The following is a 13,676-nucleotide window of genomic DNA, read 5'->3' on the forward strand; positions in this document are numbered from 1 at the left end:
TTTAGGGACTTTGGTGCACCATTTACCTTAAATCGGACGAAAATATATATGGGAGCTATATCTAAATCTGAACCGATTTTTCCCAATTTCAAAAGGGTTTGTCCTTGGGTCAAATAAGTGACCTATGCCAAATTTCATCCAATTCGAATCATAAATGCGACCTGTACTTTGTTTACAATTTAACATGGACAGACAGACAGCCGGACGGGCGGAGATGCATAAATCGACTCAGAAGGTGATTCTATGGATATTCTCAAAAGCAACATGGGTCTATGCACAAAGACAAACATATGCACAAAGACATAATACCCTGTACCACAGTGTGGTGTAGGGTATAAAGATTCGGAGATCGAACTCATTATATTTGACCTGTACTTTTGCGTACCAACCCTTCTTGGCACTGAAACATCTACTCCAAATTTGTTGGCACTAATTTTTTTTCCACATATAATTTGTGGAACTCGTCTTCTCCATTTATACCCTTCACTGCACTGTGGTGCAGGGCACGAACACTATTGAAATTGATTTAGATATAGCTCCCATATATATTTTCGTCTGATTTAATGTAAATGGTACACCAAAGTCCATATATATCTTTTGATTGGCACGGAATTTGGCATAGCGGTTCAGATTTAGATATAGCTCCGATTTTAGTCTCAAAGTTTTTTTTCAATCGATACAACATTTTGTACAACGCATCTAACTGGGATGAAATCAGTTCAAAATTAGCTACCATATATGTTTTCGTTCAAATTTATATAAGTTTGTCTGATTGAAACAACATTTTACACAACGTATCGAATTCGGAAAAAAATAAGTACTAACAAGTATGTATGAAATCGATTCAAATATAGCTGTAAATGATGGATCAAATGCCCAATGTTTATACGATTGTGGCGAGTTGTGAAATTGAACCTAGAACACAGCGTTTTCTAAAGATTGGTGCAGATGCAAATATAGTTCCCATATATTAGGTTGGGGAAAAATAAATCCGGACTTGGCACCAAGCTTCTTTAATGATAAAAAAATTGTATCTAGGGGGGATTGTGAAAATCGACTACTACGGGTTTTTGCAAATAAAGAGCAGGACTTCTATGAGAGAGGCATTATGAAGTTACATTTAAAATGGCAACAAATCATACAACAAAACGGTGCATATTTGTCCCGGACATTCCGAAGGATATTAAATAAAGTCCTATAGTTCATATTAAAATAATGGATTTCTTCTTACTCAACCTAATATTTTTGACTGACTTCATGTTAATTGTCCACCAAATAATGAACTGGTGTTCAATTCAGATTAAACCTTGCACATGGCGCTGTACCGCAGCATAATGAGTAGTTTGATTTTAATCGATTTCCATCGATTTCATTGTACAAATAAAATAGAATTTTGCATTGGTTGGAGGGACATGTCTATGGATTGATTTTAGTCGATTCACATATAAATACAAATCACATGTTTAATCTAGCCCAATTTCATGTCAATGGCCCTTCAAAAATGCGACGTGGTAAAGGGTATTATATAGTCGGCTCCGTCCGACTTTAATACTTTCCTTACTTTTTTTTTTTTGGCATCACCCGATATAACGGTAGCCCCCCTTTGTAAGTATTTTGAGGACTATCGCGGAATTTTCCTATTATAGTAGCTGTAATTTGGCATTCCGGGATACTGAAGTTCCTAGTCCAGTTTTCTAACCTGTAATTGAGACATTACGAACATGAACAGCCTGCTAACACATAGCCTTTGGGGACTATGTTCCGACCGATGTAAGTTAAAGGTTCTAGACGAATTTGCCATTAATATCTCTAATTTTGTAAAACCCCCTAGCAAACAATTTACTAGATGATGATTATTAGTATAAAGTTTTTGGTCCGCCGAAAAGAAAGTAAAAATCTTTTAAAATTATTGGTATCACAGAGTCTCGTCGTCCGTCTTTACTGCACTGCCCACAGAATGATGTTTGCTTTTTAATTGTTTGAATGAACATTTTAAATTTTTTGATTGCTGTGAATACAAGTTCAACCTCAGTCCATCCACTGCTGTGTAACTACTTACCATACCCAAAGTGTTCCGCACGTAACCTACGTGTGTTCATACATATTTTACTATAGCGACGCACCTTCGCCACACAATACCGATAAACAAATGTAGTAACCAGTAATAGCTCTCCACACCAGTCTGGCACTAATGCAAAACGCTACTATTAAAAAAAGCAAATCAAGTTCAAATAGTCAACGTGGAAACGAAGCTGCGCAGCAAATTGAAACTTATAAAATATAAATAAATAAGTAGCTTTGAACGAGTGGCAGGCACCACATGAAACCGCATCAAAAACTAAAACTCTTCCGCGTCAATGTCAATCGACGTTCTTCTCACTTCCTCATCAGACATAGGCATACATAGGTGGGGTCGGTAAATCGATTCGAGACTGGACTTTGTGGTAAGTTTGTAGATGTTGAAAAGCTTGTTATGAACAAAAAAGCAAAAAATGTGCGAACACCGCAACCAATTGGAATTGTATGCTGATATGTGTTCGAAATCGGCCGAGAAAAATGTTTTGTTGTTGAAAAGCTTTAACACAAATTAACTAACACAGACACTGCAGCGACATACTAAGCGATTGCCCAATGCGCTGTTATTCGATTAACAAATATTTGATCGATGATTTAAAATATAAGATTTGAGTTCATCTGTCCGAAGTTCATTCTAAAGAATCGCTTTTGGAGAAACGAGATGAAATTGATTATGAAAAATGTGTAGACATTTATTTTGCAAAAAAAATGGGATTGAATAAAAATATTTTCAGAAAACCACAATGTTATAGATCTGTCCCCATGCTATGCTGGATTAATTGTATCCTTCACCATAAAGTCCGTTGGTTACACTTCTAAGAAGTTTGCGGAGTATCGGTTCATATTTTCCTTAAGAGGAATAGAGCTGAATGCAATCGGACCCTTCCACATGCTGAGGATTGCCCATTTATTGGGTAGTTGAAAAGTCGCGGGTTATATACAGTACCAGACAGCCGCAACGCGTCTGTACAAGGAAGTAAGACACGGTGCACCCGACCGTTCCTTTTGAGTGGTTGTAAGACACTGATTTTATTGTAAAATACTTATCCATAGGTACTACTTAAACTATTCTTGCTTAGCCTAATCTCAAACACGAAATACTTATCAATAATTTACTCTGAGGATAATTTTCCCATCGTGTGCGTCATAAATTCTCAACACCAACTCAACACCATCAACAGTCTTATCAGCATTGCATGTGGAATTTTCGACTTTTATCTTTATATACTCCAACGATCAAATCTTCTGTAATAAAAAATTCGGTTAATTTTTTCAACATACTGACGACTGGTAAGAAGAGCTGACAATTAAAATTAGTTTCAAAGTATTTTGAACACGGGTGATAAGCGGGACTTCAAGAGAGTATGGGGAAAAATGACCGAGTGCCTACGATCCCAAGATCGACCAGGCTCCTTATTATACACTTACTAGGTTTTAGTGTCCATTATTGTTTTACGGCTTGAAGTCAGGGTACCGACTGTATTCGAACGGATCTTTGCCGAGTCTTTATCATGGTATAAGGCTATGTCATGACTGACCTCAAACTCTACAAGAGCAGATTCAATTTTAAAATAATTCCCCAGTGGTATCGATCGTTGCTAACATACCACCGGGCCTTCCTCCCTATCACTCTCCACGACATCAATGCGAGTAAAACGGTTTCTTCGCCTCAGTCAGGAAAGTATCCCGATCCATCTCAGAGAAGACTCACCCTTGACGGATGAGTAAGACGCTATGTACATTACTGTGAATTACACAGTGATAAGTCATCAAAGGTGATGAGAAAGGACGCAACCCCTGACAACCACTAAAGGTCCTAAAGAAATCCCTGCAAAAATATTTACCGGAAAGGTTAATTTCTGCAAATGATCAACGAACAGGACAGGGTCTCGAACACCGATTCTTTCTGATAAAGAGAGACAAGTATCCGAATATCTAATCTAAAGAATTCCGACGTCGCGTGTTACCCCTCTAACGGAGGAGAAGACAACCGCGACGATCCCTTAAAAAGTCCTAGACACCATCTTTTACTGCGAAAGAGGTATAGGTATCATCAATGTAACCTAGATGGAGAGCTCATAAAAAGGCGGCCACGATGCAACCCCCTTCTGAGCAACAATCCAAATATTCAAATCCGCCTGTTGTTATGTTGTCAGAACCTGTGTCAAGTGGCGAACACGAAAAAGGAAGTGTTCGCGATAGCTTCATCGACTTCTACGGCAGCTCCAATTCTAGGAACCATATCACTAACACAACCAGTGGCTGTTAAGAGGATGAGGTCCTCGAATGAGCAGAAACACGCTGAAAGAGAGTCGGCTACGTCGATGGAGGCTTCTGCCAATAATAGTAAGGGAGTTGCGAAAGTAAAAACCCGCCGCCTCGAAACAGTAATCCCAGATTCCGATACCTGTGAGTGGCAATAATTAATAGAATTGACCCCAATGTGTGTATCAGTGAATGAAGGACTTCTTCCTGAACGACGAAGGTTGTCGACGGAACCTTCGGTTTAACCAGGCCACATTTTACAAGGATCAAAGTCATTACCTGTAAACATAATAAATTCTCGGACTTCCTTTGAAAAGTAATAAGCTGGCTGCCGTCGTGGTTCACGATACATCGAGCAGGATGGTAACTGGGATTCAGAGGACGGTATACAATCAGGTATTCGTTCAGCACTGCGCCAACTGCAACTTGATTTAGAAGTTCCCTTTTATAACGTTGGATCTCTCTACATATCATGCATACTCTTCCTGACACACTTGGATGGGGAGTCTTATCCACCATATGCAACGATAGCATATTATGCTGACCTAAGGGAAGGATCTTCGTCTCCTCATGAACATGACCCATTGGTGTCATGAGGAGGCACCCTGCTGCAGTTCTCATTACGGCGTTCTGACAGATCCGAATACTTCTCCATTGCGTAATACTAGTATTCGCAGAGCACACTATTAACGCATAGCTAGCCACAGACCGATCTATAGTTTTGTAGGAGTTCAACAAGGTCGGTGCTGACGGCAATCGACTTGAGCACCGTCTTCATACTTTTCAACTTATCGCAGTTGGTGGTCGGAATTGTGTACCCCTCAATCTGTACATTCAATGGCATTCCCTTCTTCGCAGTCCATGTGGTGAAGAATGTGGCCGAAGATTTCGTGGCGGATATTATCATATTCTTCTCGTGGAAGAAGGCTATTAACTCGACGAGATAGTGGTTCAACCACACACATATGTCCTCAACTATTGGACCCGATGTCATGATCGTAAAATCATCTGCATACGTAACATTCTCCATTCCGTGTGGAGGGCGTGGAATACCGAAAAGGTATGGGTTAACCAGTTCCGGAGATATCTCTCCACCCTGAGGAACTCCTTGATTCACATAACGGGGTTTGGACTTCTTATTCCGGAACTCCACGTACGATTAGCGTCCAAACATATAGTTAATCATCGAACGTTTTAAACTTGATTTCCATTTTACTTTGTTACTTCTCATTTTTTGTTAAAAAGTAACTATCGATTTATCTAACCTATTTCACATCATTATATTAAAAAGATCAAAGGGTCGACCCATGATGTATTTCACATCAAGTCGACATCAATGCATTTTCTGCAACTATTTATTATGCATTTTGACAGGATTTCAAATCAATTTTTAATTCACTTCAATCAACAACGAAACATTGTTGCATTCCCAGATCCCTGATTAGTGTTTTTTGGCCTCCTTGTGCGGCAACACCCTATTTAAAATCCAAATAAAAAAATTGACTTTCCATTGTGCAACACAACACATTTTTGTCACACCATGTTACGTTCAATGGCTTGGAATGATCTGAGGGCTCATGTTACGAAACCGAATGGCCGGAATGTTGTTGAAAAATGCTGCCACAAAAGAAAACAACAACTGTCAGTCAACCAAAGTCAACGTCAACAACGTTGATAGGCAATGAATGGTGTTGATTGTGGTCGGCTCACTTTTACATCGTTGATGCAAAAAGGGAGCGGCAGGCAAGGTTTTGCTTGATTTTAGTGATTAGAAATACATAGGTACGTACAAACATACAGTAATTGTTGGATATTTTAAACAGTATTTATTGCTGATTTGACTAAATAATGATGGGGCATCACAACCATTAACTCGGAATTAAAAATGTGTCTTAAATTAATTTGGAAACCATTTTTGAAGTTATACTAAATTTGGTTGTATGTATCAAAAACTTGGTAAGTGGGAGCACTATGCGAGGGTTCCTATACACTGTAAAATCTCGCTAATCCGGATAATTAATTTCAGGCACAATCCGGGATACAATTTTTTCCAAAATATCCAATTTTACTGCACTGATAAGAAAAATATTCACTCCACTCTGCCTTAAGTCGATCGGGACATTTATATGCGGACTATGTTATTGTGTTTTGTGGTAGTACCGAATAACGAATAAGGGAAGGATCTTCTATGTGAGAATTATATCAAAACTTGGATCTACATATATAGGTAAATATGTCAGCCTTCCAAAAGCCTTGATAATAAACATCTGTGGGAAATGCGGCTTAAGTCTTCAAAATACCGAAAATGTGATGGTCCCGTTCTACGGAAACTATACTAACATTGATAATATTTGGTAGGAAAATTGTTATACCCCGTATCACAAAAATCAGATTAGAACAAATTTGGTAGAAAAACATGTCCAAACACCCACAATACCGGTCTACCAATATTGACAATTGTTGATAGGGAGATTTTCTACTGCATGAGAATACAAAATATAAAACAAGTAAAAACGTTAAGTTCGGCCCGGCCGAATATTTTATACCCTCCAACATAACGATGCCAATAAAAATACAGTCAACGCCCGTTATAACGAATGAAATATTTATATTTTTGGTAGTGAGATTTGACATTGTGAAACCAAATTCTGTTGAAAAACAAGTCTAAAATTCTCAAAACACTGCATTGGGTTAATATTAATAATTTTGACAGCCAATTTAATTGGAAAACGTGTAGGGGCTACCCTTAAAGGTCAACGGTCAATATAATTATTTTTAATACGAAAATGTTCTATACATTGTGAACCCAAAATACAAATTTAAAGCCAAGTTGGTTGGAAAACCTGCCCAAAATACCAAATATTGGGGGGCTTTAGTGGCTACCCTGAAACTTGAGCAATGTCTGTGCAAAATTTCACAGCTCTATCTTAAATATTGCGATCTCCATCGCAATTTCATACTACGGGCATACCGAAATCGACATAGAATTTCATTCCGATCAAGAATATATATATATATATATATATATATATATATGTGGGGTCTGCGGTGAATATTTCGAGGTGTTGCAAACGGAATGACAAATTTAATACACATTCCACCTTATGGTGGAGGATATAAAAATCGAAAATCACCAATTTGTGTAAACAGTCAAAATCTCTTCGTATTCAAATTGTACCCTCAATACAGAACCAACTTTTTAGATCAATAACCGTGTGCCTATCTAAAAATGGGATTATCATTCATGATTAAATGATAATTGCTATTAAATGATAATATATTATTATTCGGGTATGTTCTGGAACTCACGGTGTGTTCTTTTCACTTTACACATACACTTCACCTCAGAAGCTACATCCTGTTCTGCTTCTCACGTGAATTAAAATTTTGAACTGCGTCAAAAATAAACGTCGACATGGCACTTTTCAGAAATAGTGTTGCCACAAATATAAACTGTATTCGTTTTTAACATTGTTTCTGTAATTTTTTAATAATTTCGTTAATTCTATTGACAATTTTATTATTATTTTTTAATATTTTATTATTCACAACATAAAATATATGTATGAAAAACTCTTTAATATCATTAATTTATTGATTGATTTAAGGGGAACATTTGGTAACCCTATATTCTTCGGCCTTACTTCAATTCAGTTGTTTGTGTCAAGCGATAAATTCAGTTGAAGAAAATTCAAGACAAACCTTAGTATCTATTTAAAATTTGTTTTTAATGGTGTTTCATGTTCATTTTGTGATTTTTAAACAAATTATACGCAATAATACCATATCAATCTATCATCATGTGCCTTTTTATACCCTTCACCACACTGTGGTACAGGGTATTATGTCTTTGTGCATATGTTTGTAACAGGCAAAAATAATCGAGATAGACCCATGGTTCCTTTTGAGAATATGCATAGAATCACTTTCTGAGTCGATTTATGCATGTCCGTCCGTCCGTCCATGTATTTTTGTTAACAAAGTGCAGGTCGCATTTATGATCCGATCTGGATGAAATTTGGCACAGGTCACTTAATTGGCCCAAGGACGAACCCTATTGAAATTGGAGAAAATCGGTCCACGTTTAGTCATAGCTCCCATATAAGGGTACCCCCAATTTTCGGTATTTTGGGGTTCTTGAGCGCGTTTTTCAACCGAATACGCTGAAATTTTTGTACATTGGGTTCTTATTGGGTACTAAATGTCCCCACAAAAAATTATAAATATAGGTCCATTTTTTCGGGTAGCCCTTATATAAAGGTACCCCCAGTTTTCGGTATTTTGGGGTTCTTGGGCTCGTTTTATAACTGAATTCTCTGAAATTTTGTAAATTCGGTTCTTATTGTGTACCAAATTATTCCACTAAAAATTATAAATATAGTTCCAGTTTTTCTGGTAGTCCCCATATAACGGTACTCCCAAATTGTTGGTATTTTGGGGGTTCTGATCGTATTTTTCGACCGAATTGACTTCAATTTAGTACATCGAGTTCTTATTAGGTAGCAAATATCTCCACTAAAAATAATAAATATAGGTCCAATTTTTCGGGTAGCCCCCATATATGGGTACCCCCCAATTTTCGGAATTTTGGGGTTCTTGAACGCGTTTTTCAACCAAATTCTTTGTAATTTGGTTTTTTGTAGTCGTATATGGTAACAAACCTCCCTCCTAAAAATTACTAATATTCGCCTCCGTTTAGGGGTGGTCCCTTATAACCACCTTTTTATACCCTTCACCGCACTGTGGTACAGGGTATTGTGTCGTTGTGCATATGTATGTAACAGGCAAAAATAATCGAGATAGACCCATGGTTCCTTTTGTGAATATACATAGAATCACTTTCTGAGTCGATATATGCATGTCCGTCCGTCCATGTATTTTTGTTAACAAAGTACAGATCGCATTTATGATCCGATTTGTATGAAATTTGGCATAGTTTCGTCCGATTTCATGTAAATAGTGCACCAAACTCCCAATAGTGGTCCGATTGAAGCAAAATTTTGCACAGAGTACTGAATTAGGTCTCGACTGATGTATGCGAAATGTCTATATCTACAGGATATTGTAGATATTAACATGTCTTGCATGTACCCATAGTGGTGAAGGGTATCATATAGTCGGCCCCGTCCGACTTTTGAACTTTCCTTACTGGTTTATTCCAAAAAAGATTTTCTTTTATATGAAAAAAACATGAATACACCCGACTCTCACTATGGAAATGTAAGTGTAAAGAATACACCTCAAATGGGTGTAAAGTGTGTTACAGAACACCTCGGCGTGTGTTCGATACACTTCTGCCGTTGAAGTGAATGCCAGAACATGCCCGATTATTTGGGGATTTACTATATTGAATCGGTAATACAATATCTTAAACCCTATTTCCGGGTTTCTATTATCAAATCGAATTAGAATGGATAGCTTTACGATACTTTAAAGACGTGAGTAAATACTTGGATAAATAATCGAGTATTTACTCAAAAATTGGGTATAAACTCATTAACTGGCGAACCATTTGACATAGGTGGCCAAAATTTGGCTCATTTGATACATTATGCTAAAGACATGTAACTTTGCATATAAGTATTTTAAGACTTAAAGAAAGAGAAAATAAATTCGACGGCGGGCATTGTTGCCGATCACTGGAACATCCGAAAGACTGCTTATCGGACTCTAGGAATGAATTAGGATTATAGACTTCGCTCGAAAATTAGCAAAAAGGTGTCTAGGAAAATTTTTGACCATAAACTATAGTTGCAAAATTCCATAAAAATTGGATAACAGATGCGACCACAGTGACTATGAGAACGATGATAAATATAAACAAACCCTAGTTAGTTTTGTATATATCCTTTTCTGTACAACACACAAATGCACAAAGACCACATACCCCGAAGGATAGAAACTAGATCTCTCATTGTACTATATGATCTAAATGATTGTTCTCTAAATCGATATCGGTACTCGCTATATTAAATCAACGAGTAATTTAGTTGGTGACATTTTAGAAACATTTCACTGTAACACCGCTCCAACGAGTGAGTGCATTTCATTTTCGTTTTGTTGCCATTTCTGAGCTTTCCGTTTGTTGCTGCTGCTACGATAACTGTTGTCGTCGACGTTGTTGTTGCTGCTGTCGTCATTTTACGTACAAACATACATTGTTGCCCATAGAAATACTTAAATTTCCAATCCTACCACACAGCCAAACAACGCAAATCGACAAACCACTCACTAGGTTCATGGATCTGCTGTTGTTGTTGATTTTATTTTTCATACGTTACTGCTCCACCGATGTGTCAATAATGGTGGGAGACGCACCGGAGAAATTTGAAAAATATTGTGCATACCTCATAGAGAAGAAAGAAAGAAACCGAAAACAACAACAGCAGCAAAACACTGAAAAGAAAACAAATAAGAAAAATATAAACGAAAACATGCAGCACAACAATAAGAGAATGACAATTGCGCTCAAAGTTGTTTTTTTTTTGCGGTGGCTTTTTTGATTTGTTTTTCATCATCGACGATCAGTAACGACAAATGACAGGATGACGACGATGGTTGCGACACGACATGGCCTCCTCACAATTTGTCTGTTCTATGTTATGGGCGATATATGCATATTAACCCATTATACCAAATTATAACCAATTTGATCGCAAAATGTGTCTAATAGACAAATATACCTTAAATCGGGAGATACGGTTATATGAGGGCTATATGAAAACTTGGACCCAAGGACCCCATTTTCCATACCAGTATTTGCATTGATATAAAAACCAGCTTAGCCAAATTTGTCAAGTGGTTCGACAGTTAATGAGTTTATACCCAATTTTTGGGTAAATACTCAAAATAGGGGTATCTTTGTATGGGGGCTACCAGTAAAAGTGGACCCACATACATAAATTTGCATGGACATTTGGTTCCCAAAAACAACACTTTGTGCCAAATTACAGCCAATTTGGTTGTAAAATGTGTCTAATAGACCAAAAATACCTTAAATCGGGAGATACGGTTATATGGGGGCTATTTCAAAACTTGGACCCAGGGACCCCATGTTGGAATTCTATATTTGCTTTGACATTAGAAACATGTGTGCAAAATTTTGGCCGCCTATGTCAAGTGCTTCGGCAGTTAATGCGTTTATACCCAGTTTTTGGGTAAAAACTCGGGTATTTACCCAAGAATTTACCCACGTCTTTAAAGTATCGTAAAACTATCCATTCTAAATCGATTTGATAACAGAAACCCGGAAATAGGGTGTAAGATGTTGTATTACCGATTCAATATAGTAAATACCCAAATAAATACCCACAAATGGATATTTACCCTTTGGGTATTTACCCACTGCCCATATCTAGGTATGTCTGGTTACTTTTGCAGTAAGATTTATTCAGTAAGTTCTAGTTCAGAGAGAAAGCCGTTTTTTCTCTCTTTTGCGATACTACTGAAAAAAGTAAACAGACAACATTTAGTAAGATTCAGCAAATAAACAGCTGATTCAAGAAAACATTTTTATTTGCGCCAAAATAAACAAACAAACAAACAAAGGACGAACACAATTATTTGTATTGCATTTAATATAATATTTAATATTCCCCGGCAACATTTAAGCTTCCTGCATCAATATATTGTCCTCTTTCTGGAACTTGCCTAAAAATATAAAGAATTACTTTCTAAATTAATGAAACTTTGCATTACTTACGAATTTTTTTCCATTTTCTGTAATATTTATACAACTTCAGTTCAGTTTTATACAACTCCAGTTGAACTTAACACTTGTTTGAATATAATCGGACTATAGTGAACTTACTTAAATCCCTGGTTTAGAGCATTGGCTTATTTGTCCATGTCATTGGGTTTTGGGCTCATCTAGATTCTATTTGACTCTATAATCCGAATTGTGAAGGTACATACATTATTTCATACCATCCACCATAAGGTGGAGTGTATGTTAAATTGTCATTTCGTTTGTAACACATCGAAAAATTCACCGGAGACCCATTAAGTATATATGTTCTTATCGATTTATGTGTGTCCGTCTGTCGGTCCGTCTGTTGGAATCACGTTAGAGATCCCAATATTTGAGATAGAGCTTTGAAATTTTACACTGGCATTGATATTACTGGAGGGTATGGCAAATTGGGTCCAACGGCCCACGTTTTGATATAGACACCATATAACGGTACACCCAAATATTCTGTATTATGGGGATTTTGAACACGTTTTTCAACAGAATTGACTGTAATTTGCTACGGTTGGTTCTCATTGAGTATCAAATCTTCCCACCGAAAATTATCAATATTGGTCCAGTTTTTAGGGAACCCCACATATAACGCTATATCCCAAATTTGATAATTTTCTGGGAAGTTTGGAAACCTGTTTCAAGCAAATCAGCTGTTATTTTATATATTTGAGTCTCAATAAGTAGTTAATCTTCTCACCAAAAAGATCAATATTGGCCCATGTTTCCGAGTAGCACCCATATAATAATACACCGTTTATTCCATATTTTGGGAAGTTTGAGCATGTTTTCCAACCACATTCGATCTAATTTGATTTATCAAATTCCAAATCAAATCTTCCTACCAAATATTATCATGGTCAGTTTCCAGTTTTGTATAGCTTCCAAAGAATGGGACCATCCCATTTTCGGTATTTTGAAGACTTTAGCCGCATTTTCCAACCTTTGGGGCTGTAATTTGGTATAAAGTGCTATTGAAGGCTGATTTATATACACATTTGTGCGTTGTATATATAGATCCAAGTTTTGATTTAACCCTACCGTCTCCGTCCGTTCCGTCTCTTTTCTTTTACTAAATTTTTAAAAGAATTTTTCATGGGATTGGATATAATTCGACATATCGGATACCTGGTGAATAAAAAAATAATTAAAAATGCCCCATTTAAGTTTTCCAACTATAGTGTTTGTAATTTTGAACACGGAGCATGAAGAACCTGCTACCAAAGCACCATAACATAGACCGACGATCGACTTAAGAAATTTTGAATGCACCACGTGTTGGAGGGTATAAAAAGTTCGAACTTAACACAGTTTTTACTTGCTTTGAATTTTTCCCTTGCTAAAATCTGTATTATAAGCATGACACGAAATTATAGTCAGAATAGTTAGTGTTATCAATAATGAATTATTTGTTTAATAAACCCATACAAATATTTAAAGACTTACATAGTTAATGAAAATGTGAACAAATTTACTAGATAATCCGAAAAAAATGGAAATCCAAATTGGGGTCTGCAATTAATTGTCCGAACTAGCATGATTGATCTGTGGCAACAGACTGCAGCAAGTTCAATTTATTTCAAATTTTATTGTC

Source organism: Musca vetustissima, unplaced genomic scaffold (genome assembly GCF_032173495.1).
Source record: "Musca vetustissima isolate MV318-11 ecotype Yass unplaced genomic scaffold, APGP_CSIRO_Mvet_v1 utg13943, whole genome shotgun sequence".
In the NCBI taxonomy this organism is placed as follows: Eukaryota; Metazoa; Arthropoda; class Insecta; order Diptera; family Muscidae; genus Musca; species Musca vetustissima.